Source organism: Lemur catta, chromosome 9 (assembly GCF_020740605.2).
Source record: "Lemur catta isolate mLemCat1 chromosome 9, mLemCat1.pri, whole genome shotgun sequence".
NCBI classification, from domain to species: domain Eukaryota; kingdom Metazoa; phylum Chordata; class Mammalia; order Primates; family Lemuridae; genus Lemur; species Lemur catta.
This window is the reverse complement of record NC_059136.1, coordinates 90,131,246-90,157,735: the sequence shown is the minus strand read 5'-3', so window position 1 is coordinate 90,157,735 and position 26,490 is coordinate 90,131,246. Positions and strand designations below refer to the sequence as shown.

Below are 26,490 nucleotides of genomic sequence, written 5' to 3'. Positions count from 1 at the left end.
TTGCAGGGCAGATTTCAGTTCTAAGAGGTCAGATTTTGGAGAGTTACAGACACTGAAAGGGACAAATTGCATACATTTCCAGAACTCAAGAATGCTGTAATCGGAGCCACTTCTCCTGCCCCGTTCCCCTCAGCCTCTATTAGAGTCCAGTCAATGTGCCAGGCAATGAGCTTGGAAATGGGGAACAAAGAATCAGCCTCCTGCCTTGGAGGACCTCGGGAAAGGGCAAGGCAGGCAGGCGTGGAAATAATTTTGCAGCACTGGAGCAAGGGCTATGACATAGGTAATCAGGGGCAGCCACATGGTGCAGGGGAGTAGCCCCCAAGCAAGCCCAGTGTTGGAAGCTTCCCAGGGAAACAACTTAAAGATAGGTGCCAGGAAAAGGGAGGAAGTACAAACAAGACAAGGATTAACAGTGGCAAGGCAGAGAGGCATGGGAAGCAGTTCAGCTGGGGTGGGCAGGGGCGGAGGTGTCGCACCTGGGAAGTTGCCTACCGGGCCAACTTCAGCAGTCTGTGGAATGGGCCTTGCTGTCCTCATTGTGCAGGTGGCTCAGAGAACTGAGGTGCCTTCTCCAAGTCACACAGCCCAGTGGCAGAGCTAGGATTTAAACCAGGTCTGTCTTAACCCATTGACGGTGCTGTCTCAGGAGAGAGAGGCACCTGGAGTACAAATTCAAGGGCAGGCATGTTTGTGGCCTCCTGAAGGGATCAGGTGGCCATGGGAGCTCCAGAGCTCTGGGAGCTCCCAAAGTGGCCAGAACCTTCTGTTATCCACAGTGTATGGGACAGAGTCAGGGACCTCTGTGCCTCAGTTCCTGCAGAGTTTATCAGCTCTTAACATTACTCAGAATGACTCATGCTGTGGCAAAACCCAGTGTCGTCTGCAGACTGACCACCTTGACCAGGGCTGAGTCAGCTGGGCTAGTGGAGCCACACTGAGTCTGTGGCCATGGTCAAGGCAAGTGTGGAGCTTTGTGGTCACAGCCTTCTAACAGGCATGTGAAATATGGGGGAGCCAAGGGAGTGTTTTGCACCTCAGCATTGGGGGGAGGGGTGAGGAAGACAAAGGAGCAACAGAAGCAGAAGGCGCATGTATCCCTGGTGGGTGTTGGTGGCCCTTGTTGCCAATGTGGGCACTAGTTCCATTGGAATCATGGTCCTGACTTTTTCCCCCTGCCTTACTCATCCCTTACTCTGTTATTTCTGCCACAACTACTCAACTCTGTGGTTATTATGTAGAAGCAGCCTAGACTATATGTAAATTAATGAGCATGGTTGTGTCCCAATAAAATGTTATGGTACCGTCCTGGTCCTTTCCAGCTGGCTTATAAGCAACAGAAATTCATTGCTCATGGTTCTGGAGGCTGGGAAGTCCAAGATCAAGGGACTGGCAGATTCAGTGTCTGGCCAGAGCTAGCTTCCTGGTTCATAGATGGTCGTGTTCTCGCTGTGTCCTCACATGGTGGAAGGTGCAAGGCAGTTCTCTGGGGCCTCTTTTATAAGGGCACTGATTCCATTCACAAGGGCTCTGCCCTCATAGTATAATTATCTCCCAAAGGCTCCACCTCCTAATACCACCAGCACATCGGTGATTAGGTTTTCAACATTTTGGGGTGGGGGAGGGACACAAGCATGCTGACCATAGCAAGTACCAAAATTTGAGTTTCATTATAATTTTCACTTATCAAAAAATATTCTTGTGATTTTTTTTCAACCATTAAAAAAATGTAAAAACCAATCTTAGTTCACAGCTATACAAAAACAGGTGGTGGGCTGGATTGGGCCACAGGCTGTGATTTGCTAACCCTTGATTTTGGCAATAGTCAGGTTGCCTCTAGTTAGAAAACTTCTTAGGTACTTGATCTGGTCCATTATGTGTTGATTTTATAATGTCGTTATTAGGAACAAACTCATTTCCAAGTTTGTTGAGCATATGCACTTTGCTCCCTCTCTTTTCCATGCCCCCTTCCCACTATGTAATGGCCACACCTGCCTTGTAGGCCTCATATTCCTTATGTGTGAGGATTAAATGACATAATGTGGGGAAAGAGTGGGGCCTGGTGCCCTCATATGAGTTTTCATTTCCTTTTTCCCCTAAGGTTGTGCTTGGAATCTGCCATCCACAATGCTGAGGCCTGACCTTGGTGGAAGTTGAGAGTGCTGCTTAACTTTTCTTCTGAGACATAGTCCAACCATAATCCACCCTGGTGAGTAACCAGGTTGCTCTGTAATCCAACCTAAGTAATTCCTTTTGCTTATGATGTGTGGTATGGAGAAAAAAATATGAAAATGCTCTACAGAAACAATACTAGTGGCTCCCACCAGAAAACCCTTAGGCTATGCTCTCTACAGCTAAGGGACACATCTGGGGAATGTCCACTCCTCCCTCAATACCCCACATATAGCACCTGTTTACCTTCTTCTTGCTATTCATATATGTTGAGCATTTATCTGGCTCTTGATCCCATCTCAAGAAATAGATTGAGCTCCACTACATATTTAAGAGAAATGTGTATCTTACTGAAGATATTGTGGGAAATCAAGAAGAATCCACAGTGCATGCCACACTGCAAAAACATAATAAGACACCTTTACATACCTCTTTTGACTTCCATTAAGTGTTTCTCTTTTGCCAGCTTTTTTGTCTCCCTCTCTTCTCTTATCTCAAAATTCTCTCTATTTTCTGAGCAATTCACCTCAGCATTTCTTATTCTATGAGAGCATTCTGTTAGGACAATGTTTCTTTTTATGTATGTTCATCCTTTAGATGTTCCTTTCATAAAGGGCTGTGAGTGGTAAACTGTCTCAGTTATTGTTTTGCCAAAGTGTCTTTATTTCACTATCATTTTTTTTTTTTTTTTTGAGACAGAGTCTCACTTTGTTGCCCGGGCTAGAGTGAGTGCCGTGGCGTCAGCCTAGCTCACAGCAACCTCAAACTCCTGGGCTTAAGCGATCCTCCTGCCTCAGCCTCCCGAGTAGCTGGGACTACAGGCATGCGCCACCATGCCCAGCTAATTTTTTCTATATATATTTTAGTTGGCCAGATAATTTATTTCTATTTTTTTTTTTTTAGTAGAGACGGGGTCTCGCTCAGGCTGGTCTCGAACTCCTGACCTCGAGTGATCCACCCGCCTCCGCTTCCCAGAGGGCTAGGATTACAGGCGTGAGCCACTGCGCCCGGCCTCACTATCATTCTTAAAAGATAATATTTCTGAGGACACAATTCTGGATTGACAGTTACTTTCTTTCAGCCTTTGATGGCATGATTCCACTGTCCTTTGGCTTTATTATTCCCAATGGAAGTCTGCTGTCAGACTAGTCATTTTGTATAGATGATCTGTCTTTTCTTTCTTGGTGCTTTAAAAATTTTCTCTTTGGCTTTGGTGTTTTATAGTTTCACATAGTGTGCCTAATGTGTGTGCTTATTTTTAAAAAATTTACCCTGTCTAGGATGCATTATACTTTCTGTACTGAGGACTCATGTCTTTCATTAGTTCTAGAATTTTCTTAGCTAGTATCTCTTCAAACAGAGTCTCTCCCCTATTTTTTCTTTTCTTTTTTGTGGAACCCTGTTGTGATGTGTGTTAAAACTTCTCATTCTTTCCTCCCTTTCTCTTACTGTTTTCTATTTTCTCATCTTATTGTGCTGCATTTTGAGTGTTTTCCTAAGATTTATCTTCAGTTCACTAATCCTTTCTTTGTTCATGTTTATTTTGGTGTTTCACCTATCCATTAGTTCATCCATCTACCTACCCATCCATGTATCTTTCTATCTATACATGTACACGCATATATGTGTATATATGTAGTTTAATATATATCATTTTAATTAGATGTAGCTTAATTTCTATAAATTCTATTTGGTGCTTTGTTAAATCTGGTCATTTTTGATAGTCCCCTTTTCCTTGTTCATTTTTTCCTATCGTTTTTTATTTCTTTCAACATTTCATACATATATATTTATTTTTGTGTGTGTGTGTTTATTATGGTAAAATATATGTACTATGATTTGAATGTCGCCACCAAAACTCACATTGAAATTTAATTGCCATTTTAACAGCATTAAGAAGTAGGGCCTTTACGAGGTGATTAGGTTGTGAGGGCTCCACGCTTACAAATGGGATTAATGCAATTATTGTGGGAGTGGATTAGTTATCAAAGGAGTGGGTTCCTGTTCAAAAGAACGAATTTGGCCCAGTTTGTCTCTTTGTTTCTCAAGCTTGCTTCTACCTTTCTCATGGAGTAACCCTCACCAGATGCTGTTGCCATGCTCTTAGACTTCCCAGTCTCCATGAGTCAAATACATTTTTTTAAAAAATATATTACCCAGTCTATGGTATTCTGTCATAGCAGCAGCAAATGGATTAAAACAATACATGACATAAAATGACCATTTTAGCCATTTTAAGTGTATAGTTCAGTGGCATTAAGTACATTTACATCATACATTGTTATATTCTATATCTGATAATTCTAATATTTGAAGTCCTTGGGAGTTTAAATCTTACCTGCTGTTTCTTTCTGTTGACTCTCACTTGTGATTGTTGGTTATCTTGAGCTTTGGTAAAGTTGTTCTCTTTTAAAAAACATATATTTAATTGAACTTAAATTGTGGGAATTCTCATGTAACTGCATAATGAATGCTTTGCTTTGGAGAAGATTTTCATTTCCTTCTGTCAGACGTTTATTTTCTCTGATTGGGGTTTTCTGGATTAGCTGGGTAATAAAAGTTTGAACCTGAGACCCATGTGAAAGTTGTAACTAACAGTCTCATAGTCTCATAGGGGAGCCCATAATTATTATTTTTTTATTATTATTACTATTATTAATCTTCTCTGCCTAGAGCTATGGGTGGAGACATATTTTCCTCTGGTTTGTTTTGCCAGCAGGTATTTTTTTTTCTAGCCAACCCTTTCCCTAGAGAGTGAGCCTCTTTGAAGGTTCAAGCTTTACATGAGTCTCAGGTTCATCCCTTCTCCTTGTACAGGCCCTGTTTCCCTGAACAACCATTAAAGGTTTTCTGAAAGGGTCAGATAGTAAATATTTTAGGCCCGTGGGCCATATGGTCTCTGTTGCAACTACTTAACTCTGCTGTTGTAGCACAAAAGCAGCCACCACAGACCATACATAAATGAATGGGCATGGCCATGTGCCAATAAAACTTTATTTACAAAAACAGGTGGTTGGCCTGCAGATTGTGATTTGCCAACCTCGCTTTAGAATCCTGGTGTTGGCATTTGTCTCCTAAGTAACCTTGACTCTTGATTTTCTTACCTTTTTGTTCATGGCTTATTTTGTTTTACTTTATTTTATATTTCTGGAAATTTCTCTTATTATCCTGAGAGTTAATTCATTTAATATTGCAATTTATCCAGTGTCTTAGTGTTTTGCAATGGAGGGATTTTCAAAATATCTAATCTTCTATAGTTTCTGTAGCAGAACCCAATAATTTCTCTCTCTCCTTCAGCTTTCATACCCTCTTAGCTAAACAACACTTGGTAAGGTAGCTAAATGACTGCCATCTATTTTTCTGTAAGCATCTCCCCTAGTCCTTTCGCATCTTGTCACACCAATTTATAGCTCCTCTTCCCTCTGAGAGCTATGGTCTCAGGGTAGCAAGATGTCAGAAGAGAGATGCTAAGATTCTGACCTCTCTTCTGTCGTGTCAGAGGATGGAGTAGGAGAGACGTGGGTGTTGTGTGTGAATGTGGCCCTCTGAGAGCTCTTCCAGCCATGCTCACTGAACCTCTTCTATGTGCCTCTCCCTCCTCTAGGGCTGGGATTCACAGGTAGAAAAGACAAAAACAATCCTGCTCTTGGACCTGGCATTTTGATGAGAAGGACAGAATATAAATAAGTGAATAAAGTCAGAAAAATATCAGCAAATGAGAGTATTATGTTGAGAATTAAAGAATTTGTTTTAATAGAAAAGGGGAGGTTGTTGCTTTTTTTAGATTTGATGGGGTGGGGGATGCTCAGTGTTGAAGGAACATTTAAAGTTGACTTGAACGACATCAAGGAGCTGTGTAAAGATCGAGGCTGGGGCTGGGGGGTGCAGTTTTGGTATTTTCTGGGGCCAGAGAGAATGCTAGTGTGGCTGAGATATGGCATAGCAAAATTAAAACAAAAAGGACTCAAAGGAAAAGGAAAATGGGAATCTGAGAAACAGTGGGACCAGCCCAGGGGTACAATGAAAAGGAGCCCTGGGATGGCAGCTGTGCAGCAGTCTTAGGGAACAATTGGTCCGAATTAGAGCAGGAAAGCTGAGGGCCCAGTAAAGAATGGCTTGAAAGAGAAAGGGGGTTATATGACACACATTATACGATGAAGAGCCTGGGAGATTGCCATGATAAGATGGGTGCATATGTCTTCTGCTAATCAGAAAATAGAAAGGCAATAGCAATTGTGGGAAAAATAAAAATTTTATAAGAAATTTATAGTTTAAGTGTGAAGCAAGCTGAACTGTAACATGATTTAGAGCAGCTGATGTAATTTAAGAAAAGAGAATGCATTTGATCTCAATGTGTAGTACCTCCGTCCTTGGGCAGTACAGGTGTAGTGACATGCAGTGTGGGTGCTGCACTGAGTTTTGTTTTTTTAAAAAAAACAGCATGACTGAGATATCATCAACATATAAAATGGTATCTATTTAAGATGTACAACTTGATGTTTTGATACACATATACATTGTGAAATGATCACCACATTGAAGCCAATGAACATATCTATTATCTCTGTCACCATTTGTGTGCGTGTGTGTTTGTGTTACGTACTGACTTTTCTATGAGAACAATCGCACTCTTCAGAGCTGCAGTAGATAATGTTTATGCAATAACAGTAGCATCATAGATGTGGTTTCCGAGTGTAAAGTTTTAGATTCAACCTATGTTTAACAAAGCAAGAAAGACCCAAATACAGTTAAGGACAGAAGGTACACGTTCTAAGCCTTAGTGCTGTGGAGGCGCGCACACAGCTGGCTGATGCTGGGAGGACCGTGTGCTCTGGGTGTAATCATTTCCTCGTCTCATGTAGTGGGTCTGCGTGGTGAGGGTTTGAGGGAGAATTTGAATTTTACATTGTTTGGTATGCTTTATAATTTTTTTTTTTTTTTGAGACAGAGTCTCACTCTGTTGCCCGGGCTAGAGTGAGTGCCGTGGCGTCAGCCTAGCTCACAGCAACCTCAAACTCCTGGGCTCAAGCGATCCTCCTGCCTCAGCCTCCCGAGTAGCTGGGACTACAGGCATGCGCCACCATGCCTGGCTAATTTTTTCCATATATATTTTTAGTTGTCCATATAATTTCTTTCTATTTTTAGTAGAGATGAGGTCTCGCTCTTGCTCAGGTTGGTCTCGAACTCCTGAGCTCAAATGATCCACCTGCCTCGGCCTCCCAGAGTGCTAGGATTACAGGCGCGAGCCACCATGCCCGGCTTGCTTTATAATTTGTAAAACCCTCTGCCTGTATCATTTGTATTATTTATTTATTTATTTAGAGATGGGGTCTCACTCTATCTCCCAGGCTGGTGTGCAGTGGCACAATCATAGATCACTGCAGCCTGCATCTCCTGGGCTCAAGTGATCCTCCCACTGTGACGTCTCAAGGTGCTGGGATTGCAGGCGTGAGCCACTGCGCCCAGCTCATTTTTATAACCTTATTTTATAAAGAATTATCCTTTAGTTCTTTTATTCCACAATATTTATGGGACATTTCCTACATCCCATATGCCATGTACTAGGGAGTAAGTAGAGAACAAGAGAAAAAATGTGCTTGTCCTCGTGTAGCTCGTATTCCAGTGGGGAAGTTGTGCCTTTCTACAAGCATCAAGAGGACACAAGTTAAAGGAATGGGTGTCAGTGACGTCTCAGTCATGCTCTGTGTATATTGCCCGGTGTACACTGGTGACTCCTAAATCTCTATGTTCAGGCCAGATCTTGTTCTTGAGTTTCAGATCTGCATGTCTAAATGCCTACAGGGCACGCTCAAACCTGATCTTCCTCCAGCATCCTGCAGCGCCATGGAAAACATCCCCCTCCCTCTTCCACCTTCGTTCTCTCCTCTTACCCTCATGTCCAATCCATGACCGAGGCCTGTTGACTCTGTCTCCGGTGTAGAGCTCGACTCCTCACACGGGTACTGTAGCTGTTGCTCCTTCTCAGTGCTGCTCCTCCCAGCTGGGTGTTGCAACATGCCCGTCACTGCTCACCAGTCCATCTTCTACATGGCAGCCAGAGCCATGTTTCAAACAGACAGATCTGATCGTCTCCCAATGACCTTCAATGACGTCTTCGTCTGTTTTGTGCTGCTATAACAGATTACCTGACACTGGGTAATGTATAGTGAACAGAAATTCATTGGCTCACAGTTCTGGGGCCTGGGAAGTCTAAGTGCCGGCGTCTGGCGAGGGCCTTCTTGCTATGTCATCCCCTGGCAGAAAGTGAAGGCAAGAGCCCAAGAGAGTGAACCCACTGCCACGAGCCCTTTTTACAATGGCGTTAATCTGTTCATGACCCAAACACCTCCCGTTAAGCCCTGCCACCCAACACTGTCACACTGGGGATTAAGTTTCCAACACATGAATTTTGAGGGACACATTTGAAACATAGCAAATGACTTCCCATGGCCCCTAAGAGAAGGTTCAAAATCTTAGGTATGGCTTGCAAAGTCTCTGTCTCTCTCTGTCTTGTATGCACACATGCCTGCACACACATACAGGCCTATGCAGATGCTGTTCTTCTCTTCCCAGGATACTCTCCCATCATCAGCTGTCTTTTGCCCGGGTCTCTCTGCCCTGTGTCCCTGCACAGCTGCCTGTGTTGCTGGCAGGGCACAAGCCCCACGCTTACCACGAGCGTCGGCTTGTTCTGCTGTCCTTTGACTGTGTTTCTGGTAGAGTGATTATAGAGTGCAGGCTCTGGTGTCCCACCTCCTTGGTTCAAATTCTGGTTCCACCTCTTCCTTGGGCAAGTTACTTAACTTCCCGTAAGCTCTGTGAGCATCTGTAAAGTGGGAGTCACAGTGAACTTGCCTCACAGGGGGTTGGTAGTCATGTGATGTGCCCTTAGCACCCAGCACTGAGCATCCCGTGCCACCATGATGGCCAGCTATCCTCTCCACTACTGCTGTGACTCTTATTGTGACTTTCACTGTCTGGCCCAGCTTAGTGAGGCTCTCGGGGTGGCCTTGCCAGGCCCTCTGCTTGTGTAGCTCCCACGTTGTCCCTCCATGACGTGCACCCCCTTTGTAGTAAGCATTCCTGGATTGCCCGCTAGCGTGTGAGCTCCTGTTTCCCACAGCCCTCCCAGTGTTTCATACAGTGCTTGGTACCTTGGAGGGCCCAGTAGAAAAGAAATAAGTGAGGGATGCATGAGGTAGATGCAGAATTTAGTTAATTGGACTTGCCCCTGGAAAGAACATTCTGACCTTGAGAAATGCAGGAGCCTGGAACCACTGAGCAAGATAGCTCTGCGTCTGGAAATGCATCTGTTGTTCTACAGTTTAGAAGATCCTTAACAAGTGTATTTCTTTATTGTTTCTGTGGAATGCTGGTTTCCCAGCCATGTTTCTAACTTAGAGAATATTAGATGTGTTTGCATGTCCGCATGGTGGACCCACTTCCACCAGGTGAGTGCAGAGTGGTTTGGAGCTGCCCCTGCAGAGCGCCATGCGGGCCTCGGTGCACTGTGTCTCTGCCTTGGAAAGGTCCTCTTTAAAGGGGCTGTGTTATTTATTCATCCATGCCCCCGTGCAAACCTTCCGTAGGGCCGGCTAGCCCTCTTCCTGCGGGATGTTGCTCTCAGCTGAGACTGGTGGACCGATGTCAGGGTGCCTGTGACGTGAGCCCAGGCATCGATTTGCCTCCTTTAAGAGTGCAGACAGGCTCCCAGAGTTCTGCGGCTCCCACTGCTCTGCAGCCAGCAGCAGAGCCCAGCTGTCTGTGAGCCCCATGGGGCCCTCACTGTGTTTACACCACTGGTCATATGGTAACCTCTTCCAGCTCCTGGGCAGGCTGCACTGTTACCTCATCTGCAGCCCAATGACCTCATCCACGTAGAATGTAGCAAGCATGCACTGGGAGCAGAGCGGCCCAGCCTCTCGCTGGAGCCTGGGAGAAGCTGTCTTCCATGTGGGCTCAGCCAATCCACCAAGGGGACGGTGTTTACTTAGTAATTATTCCTGGCCGGGAGCCAACTGGGAGCCAAGTGGTGCCATGTTCCAGGGGTGGGGCTGGGAGGGGCCTGTGCAGACATGTGTGTGCCCGCACCTGGAAGTAGCTGATCTCAGGCAATTCATGTCCCCTCCAGAAGGGCCACTGACCACAGACTAGGCAGAGTTGCCTTCTCCGCAGCCTCTTAGGTAGGCACCTCCAAGATGCTGGTGTACAAACAGGCCGCGAAATGCAGGACAAGAGGGGCGAGAAAGGCACGTGGTCTCACGATGGGGGTGGAAGCTTCATTATTGTTTTTATTGTTTATCACTTTCTTTGAATTACATTTGCGCTCCCCCTCCAAAAAATATTGCATGTGATGACTAGGAATATAAAATAAATTACCTTTGCCATAGGCTGCTGGGTTTATTAGCCCCTTTCAAACTCTTCACAATGCAAAGGACAGGCTGACCTACACTGCTCTCCTCCTTCCAACAGGCCTGCACGCTCCCTCTCCCTCTCTCTGTAACAGGAGCTCTGCTGTTTGTGCATTTAACAGCTTAACCCTTTGAGTTACTCCAGAGCTCCATATTCTTTCTGGGATTTCTTTTGGAATGATGTTAATTTTTTTCCAGCTTTATTGAGGCATAATTGACAATTAAAAATTGTATGTATTTATGGTGTACAACGTCACGTTTTGATATATATAATGCATGCACACATTGTGAAATGATTACCACAGTCAAGCTAATTAACATACCCATGGTTTCACATAGTTATCATTTTGTGTGTGTGCATGTGTGTGGGTGTTGAGAACATTTAAGATCTGCCCCCTTAGCAATTTCCAAGTATACAGTACAGTATTATGAACTCTAACCACCATGCTGTCCAAGAGATCTCCAGAACTTATCCATCCTGTCTAAATGAAACTTTGTACCTTTTGACCATTTAAAAAATTTTAAAGCAGTTGATTTGGGTTATACACACCATTTATATGTATATACTTAAAAAATAAAACAGATTAAAATGCAAACCTGGGAAATAAAAATGGAAGAAACAACACAAAAGTCAAATAGCTCCAGAGGTCAAGGATTTATTTGTGTTAAGGTCTGTGTAATGAAAAGACTCTTGAGGGGGAGGATGCTCATTTTCTTGAGCAAATGTTAATAAACTTAAAGCATCATCCCCCTGACTACATGGAGATCAATTAGCAATCCAGGGCCCCTTGCTCTTGTTCTCTAAATTCAGGACAAAACCAGTTGTTAGAGTGGGATCTTCAAGTCTTAGGAAGGCAGGAGGCAAATGCTTGGCTGTAATGAGCAAAAGAGCTGGGGTCATTATTTCGCTGGTGTGTTTGCTGTCTACTTTTAGTCATGCATTTGACATATTCTTTCTTATTAGCAAGCCCGGAGCAGCAGTCGAGAGTGTCCAAATGATTTCCCCCAAATCTGGGCTCCAGGACAGTCCTGCACACAGATGAATGCCCCTGTGAGCAAATCGCCTCCCAGCCTGCCCAGAGTCACCTAGGCTGCTGGCAAATGGCGTTTCAGAGCAAGGTAAGCACGACAGAGGCCCAGAGGCTGTATATTTAAACAATTACAGCCTGTGTGTCTCAGCCTCCTGCTGCAGGGTCCTGAGCAAGATGGTGTAATATGTGCATTTTACATATCAATAGCAGAGGAGGCTGTTTCCAGATGGCTGTACCTATTTCAAAGCCACCTTTTTATGCAGAAGGAAGACTGTGTGACCTCCCTCCAAGTAAATGTGTTTTGTAAGTCCTGGGAATGAATGCTTAAAAAATGGTCCTGGGCTATATTTCATGTCCAGTCCAATGTGTTGTGTGTGCACAGCTGTTCGGGGCTGGCATGTGGTAGCATATTAAAAGGAAGATTACCATTTCCAATTTTTTCCCCTTCTGAAAGCTTAATATGCATATATGAAACTTGTGGAAAAAAATAGGCATAATGAGACAGGGAAGCGGGGTCTCAAGGCACTAGTCGGTGCACATCTGGAGTTTGTAGCATTCTAGAGATAGTTACTTATTCCCAGGAGCCGCAGCCGGAGTGGGAATGGTAGCCCGGTATCCATGGTGAGCTTCCCTATCTCACCGTGCCAGGTGTGCGCGTGTGTTATTTCTTGGAAAGGCTGTCCTCTGAGGGGGTAGGGAGGGAAGAGGACAAGAGAGGAGAGAAGGGAAAAAACAGAAGGGAGGTAATTAGGCGCCACCTTGCCCAATGGAGCCAGCTCAGGCGTCTGAAATCAGGGCTGGTATTGGAAGGCCGCTGGTGGAGTCAGATGATGCATGTGGAGCCTCCTTGCCGCCTGCCAACTCCATGCTTGTTTCTATGGGTACAAGACCAGGGAAGAGAAACCCTGGGGTCAGAAAAGACGCACAGATAACAATATCAAGCAGGATGGGCCTTGCTACTCGCCTCTTCTGCAGTGTGGTATTAGTCTTGAACTGACAACCTGAATTCATGCTGAGTCTTTTTCCCAGTTAAGAAATTGGAAGTGTTTCAAACCTTGCAGGCTGTTATTTAGAAAAAGGCTTCATGGGACAGCATTCTTGCTGGACGGCTGGCAAGCTGGCCTTTATATTCCCACTTAATGGATAGAGAAAGTGAGGAATTAGGAACTGTATGGACCTGCCTCACGGTAAGAGGTAAGTAGGAGCAGGTCTGGGAACTTTTCCCAAGAAGAGAGTTCGTTATAGTTTCATAGATTCATGGGATGCATGGATTTTTTTTTTTTTTTTTTTTTTGAGCTGCAAGATTGTGAGGTTCCAGATGCTCTGTGTAAAACAATGCCCCACAGGGAGGGGAAGTGTGAGGTCCGGCTTGAGGCCACCCTTAAAAAGGGCTATAAACAGCAGCTGCTTCTATTGTGCATGCCAAGTGCTGCCTATTAGTTTAGGTCTCCAAACTCCTTGTTTCTTTCTCTTGAACCAGATGTAACCAAGCAGGAGTTTGTCCGTTCAGAGGTGGATCCCAGATGGTGGGAGTCAGGGGAGGGAAGGAGAGGGGGATGGGGGCTCTGGGGGATGAGGCAGGGGAGGGCCCTCTGCTCCTTTTCAGGTGCTCTGTCTTCCTGTCTCGGCCTGATCTGTTCTTCCCAGCACTGGCTCTCAGGGATGGGCAGCTGAGGTGGAGTGGGAAAGGGGCCCACAGTGTCTGATCTCCAAGCCCAAGCGTGGGCACGTGGAGGGCACGGGGCACACTGGAGAGGGCACTCAGAGGTGCCAGGTTAGGCATCCCCAGGTGGAGGGCGGGAAGAGGGTAAACCGAAGAGCCCCATGCCGCTGGGCCCATGCGGGACCTGGGTGGTGAAACACCAGGGCACAGGCAGGAAAAGACAGAGACAGAGTGAGCGACTCAGCTGCACCTGGCGAACGGGTGCGTCAGGTCCCCGGTAGGTGAGGAATAGACGTCAACCTCCCCAGGTTACTTCTAGTTAATTGTGCGTGTGTCTGTGTTTACCGTTTAAGAGCTATGGGTTCAGACATTCTTAATTAATCCCTGCTTATTTCTCTTCCCTTTCTTTCTTCTCCCAAGGCAGAGGACCTTTGGAGGAATGAATGCAAACAGCTGTCTGGACAAGCTGTGCCCTGACCAGCAGAGCCAAGAGTCAGAAGCACAGAATGGGGAGATTGCGTCGGTAAAGTGACGGGTGCAGGTAAATGGACCCTCAGGTAACAGCCTCTACCTTTTCGCCCTCTCCTCCTCACAGAGGTGACGAGAATCCTTGCAGAACTTATCTTCTGAGGCGCTCAGCTGTGCCCCCAGAGCTGTTTCTGTCACGGCTATTTCTGAATTACACCACAGCGAATTCTCAGGCACAGCTGGGAGAAGCGGGATGGGTGGAGCCGTCCTGGAGAACAATTCAAAGTGATATATTTGCATATGCCATGACCCAGCTCCCAATGTACGCCAGAGAAACTCTTGCACAGGTCCGTCTGGCAACAAATGTGTGTCAAGTTGTTCAGCACAGTAGTATTTTGGGTCACGGGAGTTGGAGACAACATAGGTCCTCATCATTTGGGGAATGGACAAAATGTGGTGGAAGTGTATGGTGGAACGCCGTGTAGCAGCTGAAGCAGTGGCTGAACACAGTTCCTTAGAAAGACTCTTGAATGAAAATGTAAGAAATAGACAAAGTCTATAGCATGATACCTTATTAATAATGTTAAGAAGAGCATACACATATAAACAATATCTTTACATTTCCAAGGGCAAATTTCTAGTACATTACATGGGCGTCTACTGGGTGGGGACAGAGGAAGGAGGCAGGTCATGGGGATCAAGGTTAGAGGGAAAAAAATTCAGGTAAAATTAAAGAAGAGAGGGGGTATGAACTACCCAATTTTGAATAATTAATGTGCCATGAACTGAAGAAACAACTCAGTTTTGCACTTGAATTCCTATGTATAAAAATTCTCTTTCTTTCTCTACCCCTCTCCCCCGTCTAGCTACCTATAAATATGTGGTTTCAGTGCTAAGAGGTACTATAGAAATGCATAAATGCATATGTAATCTCATCAACAACCAATCATCAACTACTCTTTACACCTGTACTGTGGATTTGGTCCTGTGCTAGATCTGATGCGGGGTACAAGAGCACATGGTATTGTCCTTGTTCTTACCATGCAGGTTGGAAATTACATGTGAAATAACAGTATGCAATTCCAAAGTTTATAATTGACGCCCAAACTGTGTAAGACATACCCCATGAGCTGCATGAGATTTAAACAACAACAACGAAAAAGGTGGCTGAGGAGGACAGGGGTAGTCAAGGAATATTCAAGGGAGAAAGCAGCTCCTCTGGGCCGTGAAGGAGGGTGGGGTTGGCGGGGAGGAGCAAGGAGAAGGGAAGCTGCCGCTGCAGGAGTGGAGCAGCCGGAGGGCAGAAGGGGCGGGTTTGCAGCGTGGGTGAAGCGGCCCCAGTGCAAGCTCACCCTGCCGTCTGCAGGGACTGTTCCCGCCTCTGGCTCCCTGTCCCCAGGAGGCCTCGGGAAGCCGTTTTGCACACCCTCTCTCAGGCCTCTCCTGTCCCTCCTCAGGGTGTGGGCTTTGGGATTGGCCGGGAGGACACATCTGCCACCGTGGCATCCCTTCCACTTTATTTTCCCTCTTGTACTTGGGTTGCCTCCTTGCTCCTTCCACAGGACAATGGGAAGGGGACACATTTTACACTGAGAAGCCTACATTGGCAATATTGTGTAGAAAATTCTCCACATACCCGTGGACGGATCTTCCAGTGATCATTTTTAATGATCTTTTTAAAAATCAAAGTCATACGTGCAAGAGTTTAAAAGAGTCAACCAATACTGTGAAGTTTGTTGAGAAAACCAGGAGTCCCAAGCCCCCTTCCCCACCATTTCTCCCTCCTCAGAGGCAGCCACTTGGAGCTATATTGATAGATCCTTTTTGCACTTATATATTTTTATTTAATGGGATGATATTGCTACTTTTTGATTGTTCGAGTCACTGTATGAAAGTGTCTATCATGCAAGAAGGGCGTTTAACTTTCTTTTTCTCCCTTGGCAATGAACATTTCCCACCCCCTACATTCCCAATGTAGTTTATATTATACTTTTGGTTAGATCGGTATTCAGAGTATGAGCCTCGCAGTACTTATGATTATTTTTCCTTTTCCAAATAACTTTTTCGTCTCTCTGGATCTGTGATGTCCAATACAGTAGCCACTAGCCACATGTGACTGTTGCATTCTTGAAATCTGTCTAGAACAATGATGGAATTAATTTTTATTAATTTTAATTTTTTTACATCTAAATTTAAAAACTGATGGCTTTTGGAAAACTTTTGTTTTGGTCTGTGTTTAGCGACAGGGTCTCACTCTGTTGTCCAGGCTATAGTGCAGTGGTGTGATCAAAGCTCACTGCAGCCTTGAACTCCTGGGGCTTAAGTGATCCTCCTGCCTCAGTCTCCTGAGTAGCTGGGACTACAGGAACATGCCACCACATCTGGCTAATTTTTCTATTTTTTGTAGAGATGGGTCTCCCTCTTGCTCAGGCTGGTCTTGAAATCCTGACCTCAACTGATCCTCCTACCTAGGCCTCCCAAAGTGCTAGGATTACAGGTGTGAGCCACCGTCCCTAGCCTGGAAAACTTTTAAGTATATTTGGAACACCTTTGGTATGTGAATCACTTTTTCAACTGCAAATTTAATGAAAACTAAATACAGTCGAAATCAAGTATTGCTGAGAAATGTTAGTATGCAAATTAAAATGGGCTGTACATGCAAAATATACACTGGATCTTGAAGATTTAGTATTAAAAAAGAACATAAAATATCTAATAATTTTTATATTGATTTTATGTTAAAACAGTATTTTGGGTATATTGGGTTAAATATGATACATATTTGGCCTTCTATATCCATGGTTCTGTATCCAAGAATTCAACCAACCGTGGTTCAAAAATATTCAGAAAAAATTGCCAATAAAAAAATAACAACACAACAATAAAAAAAATACAAATAAAAAATACAGTGTAACAATTATTTATACAGTATTTACATTGTATTAGGTATTATAAGTTATCTAGAGATGATTTAAAGTGTATAGGAGGGTGTGCATAGGTTATATGCAAATACTACACCATTTTATATTAGGAACTTAAACATCCTCAGAATTTGGTATCTGATGGGGTTCTGGAACCAATGACCCAAGGATATCAAGGGACAAGTGCATTATTAAAATGAGTTTGGGTTCTTTTTAAAAACTGTGATTACAAACCATTTAAAATGACACATAGGGCTCACACTATGTTTCTGCTAGATGGGGCTGCTCTGGATTAAAATTATTTTTGTTTGTTTATTTATTTGGCTTTCCATGCATTTATCAACCCCAATTCTATACCAGTGTTCTAGATAGATCTCCTCTTGAGATATGCATTCCCATTAGCCCTTCTATCTCTTCATCTTCTGGAGAGCCTGCCCAGAGCCCTCTGATGAGCTCTCTTCGGGGTGGGCTGCTGTCATTCTGAGATCCTGTGCTGAGGTCCTGGGAATTCCTTTATTGCTCCACTGTGTTGAAGCCTGTTTTCTGGATCTTATTTCTTCCTCCTTCTTGGTTGATTCCTTTGTTTTATGAAACACACTCTCCAGTAGCTCCCTAAGAAAAAATGTGGAAGAGGTTAATTTTTTGCAGCTGTGTATGTCTGAATATTCTACACCTGCCCTTGATGCATAGTTTGTCTGGGTAGGTGAGTCTAAGATGGAAATAATTTTTCAGAATTTGGAAGGCATTGCACCATTGTCTTCTAGCTCCTTGTGTTGCTATTGAGAAGTTATAAGTCATTTAATTTCATATCCTTTGTATTATATATGACCTTTCTTTCAAAATCTCCCCTTTCCCTTTCTCGCTCCTTGCAGAATCTTCTTTTTCTTTCCAATGCTGTGAACTTTCATAATGATGTGCCTCAGTGTGGGTAATGCCCTTCAGTCCTGGGAAATTTCCTTCATGATTTGTATTGGGGATTTTCTCCCTCCATTTTCTTGGTTCTCTCTTTTTGGAGCTCTTTATTATTTGGATGAAACAGGTAACTGTTGGTCTGTACTGATCCTCTAATTTTCTTTTTTATTTTCCATCTCAGTCTTTTGCTCTCCTTTCTAAAAACTTTCCTCAACTTATCTTCTAACTCTTCTACTGAGTTATTCATTTATACTATCACTTTTAATTTCCAGCAACACTTTTTTGTTCTTTGACTACTTTTCCTTTTTAATGGCATCCTGTTCTTGTTTTATGGCTGCAGTATCTTCTATATCTTCGTCCCTAAGGGCAATAATGATAGTTTTGGTTTTAAATTTTCTTTTCCATGTGTAGTCTCAGTTTCTTCCAAATCGCCTTCTGTGTATTTGGTCTCTCTTTTTCACTTAAAGGCTTCCTCAGATGTGTGGTTTCACATGTTTATCTTTATGGGGGTGGGGTCTTGCTGAAAATAAGCTTCTCAGCGGGGTGCTGTGGGGCATACCCAAGCAAGTTACTTTAGGCCTTTCCTCTAGAGCTGGTCAGACTTCCCAGTAAAGAATCTTCCAGTTTCTGGGAGGGTAATATCCTGGCTGCCAAGATTCTGGAAGCTGAACTGGGAAGAGAGCTTGAGGTTCCAACATTCAGCAAGTGTATGGTCGCCAAACGCCCCAGTTTCTCTGTAAGGCACCCCAGACTGCTGTTGGCAGCCTCTGCCAGTTATCTATTTCTGCATAACAAACTACCCCAAAATTTTGTGGCTTGGAAACAGCTCTTTTATTTGCTCATGATTTTTAGGGTCAGGAATTTGGTAAGCTTGGCTGGATGGTGTGTCTGATCACATGGCCTCAGCTGGTGCAGCTGGGATGGAGGGTTTACTTCTGTGCTGGTGTTGTCACTCCCATGGCTGGTGCTCCTTGACACCTCCCCCGGGTGTCTCACCCTCTAGGGCCTCTCTGTGTGGCTTGGGCCTCTCAGCATGGTGGTCTCAGTGTGGTCGCACTTTTTACATGGCTGTTGACTTCCAGTGCAGGAAGCAAAAGCTGCCAGTGCCCGGGCAGTTGAGGGCTATGCCCAGAGCTCGCACAGTGTTGCTTCCAGCATATTCTATTGGTCAGAGAAGACACGGGGCTCCACCCAGATTCAAGGATATGAAGAAAAAGACTCCTCTTGGTGGAAGAGAAAGGTCACATTGCAAATGAGCATGTGGGTTGAGAGATTTGCCATCTTTAGAAAATTTAATCTGCCACACTGCCCAGGTTAAAGTTGATTTAAAAAATTTTAGTGAGTATGATTTTCATTTGATAGGAATATTTAGCAATTGTTTTCTCTTTATAGCTATTCTCTGTGATGTCCTTTCAACATATTGAAAATCCAAATTAAAGATTGTGGTAAACTTATCTCCTGCTTTTGGAATAAGTTTATTTCATAGGTAAATATTTGCTCCAAGTCTTCCAAAATGTTTTCTTTCTTTTTGTGTACAATCTTTTAGCACATTCTGTGATTTTTATTCTTTTTTTATTTGCTTTTTCCTTCAGAAGGAGATCTCTATTCCGTTTGGAGACTTGAGATGGTTTTGTCAGCGATTGTGTTGGTTCCTGTTCTCTTAGTCCCAAAGGGGAAATTTTAAGTTTTTATTTATTTGGCAGTTTTATTTTCCTCACTTAGGGATCTATTCAGCCGGGAGAAGTTGGGTGGAAGGCAGTTTTGCCTCAAGATTTCACTACTTTTTCAAAGAGTTTTTTTAAGCCTCTGTGGGGAGGTGCTGCTGGGGGCCCTTGTCCACTTCCCCTCAGCCCCTCCCGGGGGCCAACAGTGCTGTCGTGAGGCCCTGGTGTGGCTGCCAGACTGCTGTCCTTTGCCGCCCACCAACTGTCTCACTGTCCCTTTCTCTTCCAGTTCAAATTTGAGAACTTCCCAAATCTTTGGTGGGGGAATTTCACCCACTTAATTCCCACGTGGTCTTTCTTTGTCCGAGTTGAAAAGTGGTTGTCAGTATTTTGACTGATCTGTTCTCCCAGGCACCAAATCATGAAGACTTCCTCAAAATTTCTAGCCCACTGATCGTGTTCTTTCTTATTTTGCATTGATGTGATAGACTTTTCTCCCTGCTTCGCATGACTCTACAATCTTTTCAGTGTGATTTGGGGAAACAGGGGCATTAAACATGTCAGCTCCAAATACTATCTCTTAAGTCTCATTGACCACTTTGTTCTTAGTTTTGGTCAACCACGTTTACTAAGAAATGCTCCAAGGATCTGACTATGGTTGAAAGAGGGGATGTTTCATTTTGTGTGGCTGAGAAGAGGGGCAAACATCTGTGGCAGCGGCTGCACGTCGGGGTCAGCTGGGGGCTTTGATGAAATGCTGATGTCCAGGCCATGCCCCAGAGGGGACGACTTGATTGGCTTGGGATGGGCCCAGTCATCAGCTTTCATAAAAGCTCCCTGGATAGTTTTGGACTCTGAGTGCCGAGTACCATGGATCTTGGAACGCCCTTGGAATAGAGAAGGAGGAGGTGGCAAAACAACTAGTAGGAGTGAAAAGGAAGACATCACAGGGGAGAGGAAAAAGTATGGGATTTAGTGCCTGTGTCTGAGTCCCAGCTCCACAGTCGAACGTCTGCACAACCTCATCTTACTTCTTTGGGGCCCCTTTTCCTTCTCTGTGAAAGAGGGAAAATGACACCTACCTCATGGTATTGATGCAAGACAAAATTGCACGTCTGTGAAAGCAAATGTTTGTTATGATTTTAAAGAAAGGAAAGGAAAAGAGAAAGCATAGTGTTAAGAACGGGAGAAGTAACATGAAAGACAAGAGAAATTTATAAGATTGAGAACAATGATGTGTCCCCCTTTTGTTGCTTGCCTGACCATGGCCGCGAATCTAAATCACTTGTGTTTTAATGGTAAGAAACTGCAGGGGACATTCCAAGAAGGGAATTGTGAGAGTGACCTGCGTGTGGGTCCAGTTCTTTGAGTGCTCCCTCAGCTCTGGCAACAGTCACAGTTCCAGCGGTCAGCTCACAGATTTCACCCGATGACATGTTGTCCTTGTTTCCTGCTCATCCTCCCAAAAGCCACCTGGAGTATAAACTCAGGATTGAGGGGCAGATGTAGGAAGTCCTGAAGAAGTCTTACCATCCTTCCAAATAAAGTTCGTGCAAAGATCTCACATTTAACCAGAGCTAAGTCTCCACCATGAGGCATCCACTGGCCTCTCTACTTTGCCTTCATAGGTTAATTCCATGAATAACACACCCATAGATTTAATTATCAATAATATCAATATAAATGTCAATAATATGTGCTCAGTACTATTAGATTTGTGGGAAAACAAGTATCATACTTCTCCTTTCTCTTCTCCTTTGTGTTTGGTTGAATTATGTATGCCCCCAAAAGGTATGTCCTAACCTTTGCGTGGCATGTTTTCTCTGAAACCAACCAATTCTCCATCACCGAAACTGGATGTCCCACAATTCAATTCAATTGTCACACTCACTCCCTGGAGTTAGTGCACACTCCACAGGTTAAGGGCTCAATCCCACAAGACTGCCCCAACTTCAGATGCTAGTTGCGAGTCTCAGGTTACCCGTACTTCTGACTGAGTGCCTATGAATCAGAAGTCCCCCCTCCCTGGTTCACTAATTTGACGCCGCCTCCCCCACCTGGTTCAATAATTTGCTGGAATGGTTCACAGAACTCAGGAAAACAGTTTACTTCTGATTATAAAGGCTACAACTCAGGAACAGCCAGATGGAAGAGATGTATAGGGCGCGGTATGGGGTGGGGACACACAGCTTCTATTCCCTCTCTGGTGCACCTCCCTTCCAGCACCTGGACTTGCTCACCAGCCCAGAAACTCTCCGTATCTCATGGTTCAAGGGATTTTATAGAGCTTAACCTCCACGTCCTCCAGCCCCTTCCTGGAGGCCAAGGGGTGGGGCTGAAATTTCCAACCCTCTAATCACTGGTCTGCCTGGGACCAGCCCTGTCTATCTAGGGGCCCCATCTTAAGTCACCTCGTTAGCATAAACTCAGGTGTGGTCCACAGGGGCTCATTATAAATAACAAAAGACATTCCCAGGACTTGCCAAAGGTTTTAGGAACTCTGTGCCAGAAATCTGGGACAGAGACTGGATATATTTTTGTATTATATCATACCTTGATACTTGTAAATGTGATTTTATTTGGAACTAGGGTTTTGTGGTTGCAGTTAAGTATAGGATCTTGAGATGAGATTATCCTGGTTTTGGAGCAGGACCTAAATCCAATGGCTGGTATCCTTATGGGAGACTGGAACTGAGAGACAGACTCAGACACACAGGGGGGAAGGCCATGTGGAGATGGCACAGAGATTGGAGTTGTGCTGCCATAAGATAAAAAATGCTTGGAGCCACCAGAAGCTAGAGGAGGCAAGGAAGTATTTGGAGCCTTCAGAGGGAGCACAGCCCTGCCAGCACCTTGATTTTGGACTTTTGGTCTCCAAAACTGTGAGAGAATAACTTTTTCTTGTTTTGAGCCGCCAAGTGTGTGGTAATCTGTTATGGCAGCCCCTGGGAAACTGACACCTCCTTCCCCTTCTCCTCTTCCTCCTTCTCTTTCCTCCTCCTTCAGCTTAATTATAATGTTTAGGAAATCATTCTTGTTCTCAAGAGGGATATAATTATTCTGGAGCAAAGAACACATGTCCTAGCAGAAGTTAAATGATATGCCAATTAAATGACCAAGCAGGACCACAAGATGGGGATGCCACGAGCCACCAGCAGCCAATGCTAAGTGAAGAGTGCGTACAGTAAGTACAGGGAGTCCGGGGCTTCTCTGCCCTCAGACTCAGTGTTTCTCTGGATCAAACATTTCTTCATTTGGAGAACCAGTTTTCTCTCTTGATGCCCTGGAAGATGCACCTCCTTGAGTGACATCATTTGGGTCTCTCAATACTGAACTTCTAGCTCGACTCTTCTAGCTTTAAGCTTTTTTCCCCCCCAGATCATGTTACTAGCTAGTATGTTTTATACTTTTCTTGCCTCCTAAAGGGATTTTTAGAATGTATATGACTTAGAGATGGGAGACAGAAATCACTGTTTTTTTTAATCCCTCTTGAGAAGCCATGAGAAAATCAAGACCCACACTGATGAAATGTTTTTTCATGTTTGGGAAAAACATGTACTTTGAACCTTGAATCAATAATTATGTTCTCTGTCTTGTTTCTAAATCAAAATCAAGCACTACTGAGTGATGTCACAGGAAGATGGTGGAGGAGGCAGTGCTAGGAATCTACTCCTCCACACGGATGTCAGTTGAGCTGGCAGGAATGGTCTAAAGCAGCTACTCTGGAACTCTGGAGTCTACTAAAACACTTGAGCATCCAGGGGAGAGCTTGATAAAGAGGCTGGTAATTTTCAGTGAATTTCAGCCCTTTGTCCAGTAGTGGCTACAATCCCCCCTCTCCTAGCCTGCCACGGGGGCAGTGGCATGTACTCCTGGTGTGGCTTTCTGTGGCCAGGGTGGGCAATAGGAACTTTGTCCTCCACAAATTGGGGTTCAGTGTTTTGATTGCTGCTCACTGGTTTGACCACCAAGGGGCTGGTACAGCGGTTGACCATTATTTCCACCACATGGGCTGAAGCAGCTTCTGAGGGAATGTAAAGAGACAGGCCCTATCTTTCCCCCCCAACTGTCCCTATTCCACTTTTGGGAGGCAGATATTTTGGAAATCTTTGTCAAGTCATTGGCTAACTACAGAGACAACTGACCATGAAAAACAAGGATTACACGTTACAAAAATAGTTTGGAAAAGTTAGAAATGGTTGGCTTCAGCCCTCAAAAAGCAAGATCTGGCAATTCCAGAGGTGTGGGAGAATTAGATCTCTAGGGTTACTGCAACGTAATACTCAAAATGCCCAGTTCCTAACAACCGAAAAAATACAAAATGTACAAAGAAACAGGGAGATAGGGCCCACTCACACGAAAAAAAGAATTTGACAGAAATCATCCCTAAGAATCTCAGACATAGGAATGATTAAAGGTGTTAAACTGGCTGTTTTAAATATGTTCAATGAGTTAATGGAAACCATGGATAAAGAACTAAAGGAAATCAGGAAAACAATGAGTGAACAAAATGAGAATGTCAAGAAAGAGGTAGAAATTATAAAAAGGAACCAGACAGAAAAGCTGAAAAGTACAATACCTGAAATGAAAACTTTCTATAAGGGTTCAACAGCAGATGTGAGCAGGCAAAATGTGGGATCGATGAACCTGAAGATAAAACTGATATTATCCAGTCCGAGGAGCAGAAAGAAAAAAGAATGAAGAAAAATAAACTGAGCATGAGGGATGTGTTAGATACAGTCAAACATACTAACATGAATTATAGGAGCTCCAAAAGGAGAAGAAAGAGAGAAAGGGGAAGAAAAAATATTTGAATAAACAGTGGCTGCAAACTTCCCAAATGGGAGGAAATATATGAAAACACACATCCAAGAAGCTCAATGAACTCCAAGAGGAATAAATTCAGAGAGATCTACTTGGAGAGACATCACAGTCAAGTTGTTGAAATCCGAAGACAAAGAGAATTTTGAAAGCAGCAAGAGAAAAGCCACGTACAAGGAATCTCAATAAGATTATCACGTACAAGGAATTCTCAGTAAGATTAATGTCTGATTGCTCCTTGGAAACCATGGAGAGCAGAACTCCATATTGAAAGTCCTGAAAGAAAAAACTGGAAAAAAGAATTATATATCTGGAAAAACTGCCTTTTAAGAATGAAGGAAAAATTAAGACATTTCCAGATAAACATAAGCTGAGGGAGTTCATTACTAGTAAACCTGATATAAGAAGTGTTAAAAGGAGCTGGGCATGGTGGTGCACGCCTGTAGTCCCAGCTACTCGGGAGGCTGAGGTGGGAGGATCACTTGAGCTCAGAAGTTCGAGGCTGCAGTAAGTTATGATTGCATCACTGCACTTCAGCCTGGGTGACAGAGTGAGACCTCATTTCTAAAAAACAAACAAACAAACAAAAATTTCAAAAGGAATCCTTCAGGCTGAAATGGAAGTCAACAGTAAATTGACACCACAAGAAAAGTGAAGAATACTGGTTAAGGTAACTACGTTGCTAAGTATAAAATCCAGTATCACTGTACTTCTGATGTAACTCTTTTCATTTGCCTATATATTAATGATTTAATAGTCAAATGCATAAAATAATGATTGTAAGTTTCTGTTAGTGAGTCTGCAGTGCCTAAAGATGTGATCTGTGGCGATAACAGCATACGGAAGGAGGTGAGGAAGGAGATGGATATGAGCAGAGTGCATATTATTAAAAATCAGTTGGTATTATTCAAATGAGGTTGTGATAAGTTTAAGATGTTAATCGTAATCCCCAAGGTTACTGCTGAGAAAATAACTAAAAAATTACAGGAAGGAAAAAAGAAGGGAATCAAATGGTGTACTACACAATCAAGCACACCAAAACTATTCCCCATTTTTTCAGAGTACCTTCTGATGGTTTTTATTTATGCATTTTCACAAGCCAGCCTGTGTGAGAGGAGTGAGTTACGTCCTCTAAACTTTGACAGCTTGGAAAACTTAGCTGGGAGGTAGCGCACTGAGCCAGTTTTACAAGGCCAAGTAAAGACCTTAGGTTAAAGAGAGAACATAGCAGAGTGGAGAGGTCATTGGACTAGAAGCCAGTAGAACTGGGTTCCAGCTGCCTGGGTTCTTTGTGCTAGCAAGGCATGGGACGTTTGACAAGTCTGTTTTCTTATCTGTAAAGGGCAGCCATTAAACCGGAGGTCCCCTCCAGCCGGCCGGTGAGCACCAGGGTTTGCACACAGCCCCTCGATGGGGCGTGCCCTCTGAATTGAAGAGTACAAGTAACCAAGACCTCTTTCTACTCGTTTCTAGGGCAGATGTGCACTCTCTGAGGCTAATTTTAAACGAGATGAAAATACACGGCTGGAAGGGACCAAGAGCAACAACATCTGCAGGAGCTTGCTACCTTCTGTCTGTGTAGAATGTTTTGGAACGATCTCTGGAGGCCTCACTCCCGGTATCTGCTTTGAGTCTGTGACTCAGGTAAGGCAGACATTCAACTGAAGTAAATGAGTATTTATTGAGGGCTTTCTGAGTGCCAGGTGATGTGCTTAAATCTGCACACAAAAATAAGGCCATGTCCTGCCTTTAAAGAGCCCACGTAGTGTATCTGCCCCAGGTGAGGAAACTGGTGCTTAGAAAGGCCGGCTTTTGTGAATGAAAGCACAAAGGAAGAGGCATGGCTGGGGCGGGAAGCCAGGTCTGCTCTCCAGAGAGCTTGTCGCACGGTCAGGCTGCCGGTTTCAGCCCATGCAACCTCTCCGTGATGTCCAGAAGAGGCGGTTGGGGAACTCCTTTTGAAAATAAACTCTGGGCTGGTGCACCTGATTGCAGGTCGAAGTTAACACTTCCTTCCTCTTGTTCTATTGAATTGAAAAAGACACAGTCCCTGCCCTTTTTCACTTCTGGTCAGTGGTGCAAGTTCCTCATTCACCACTTTGCAGAAGACGCAAATACAGCACCCTCGGGGCGGGACGAGCGGGCGGAGGCAGAAGTAGAACCACTGCCCCAGCCCTGTGGGATCTTCAGGGCCCAGGAGCTGCTCACGCTGCCGTGGCCAGGTTTGCACAATGTGTACTTTCTTCATCTGCAGGTGAAGAAACGGGCCTGTTTCCTCTGCTAGTCCTTGGGAAAACTTAATTTTTAAAAGGCCTTGTCTTTTTTTTTTTTTTTTACTATTACCTTAACCCTTTAACTAATGATTTCAATGGGCTTTGGTATGGATATCTCTTTTAATCTGGTACCAGTTTGGTCACATCTTTGAAA

General features: G+C 44.1%; 1 long non-coding RNA gene across 1 annotated transcript in view; it reads left to right on the top strand.

Annotated features, from left to right (window-relative positions):
* Positions 1–26,490, top strand: part of LOC123644704 — a 58,698-nt gene that overhangs the window by 19,235 nt on the left and 12,973 nt on the right. The window contains exons 2-5 of the long non-coding RNA XR_006737229.1: positions 2,102–2,209; positions 11,548–11,702; positions 13,698–13,818; positions 25,537–25,707. This is a non-coding gene — a long non-coding RNA (uncharacterized LOC123644704). The remainder of the gene's footprint in view (positions 1–2,101; positions 2,210–11,547; positions 11,703–13,697; positions 13,819–25,536; positions 25,708–26,490) is intronic.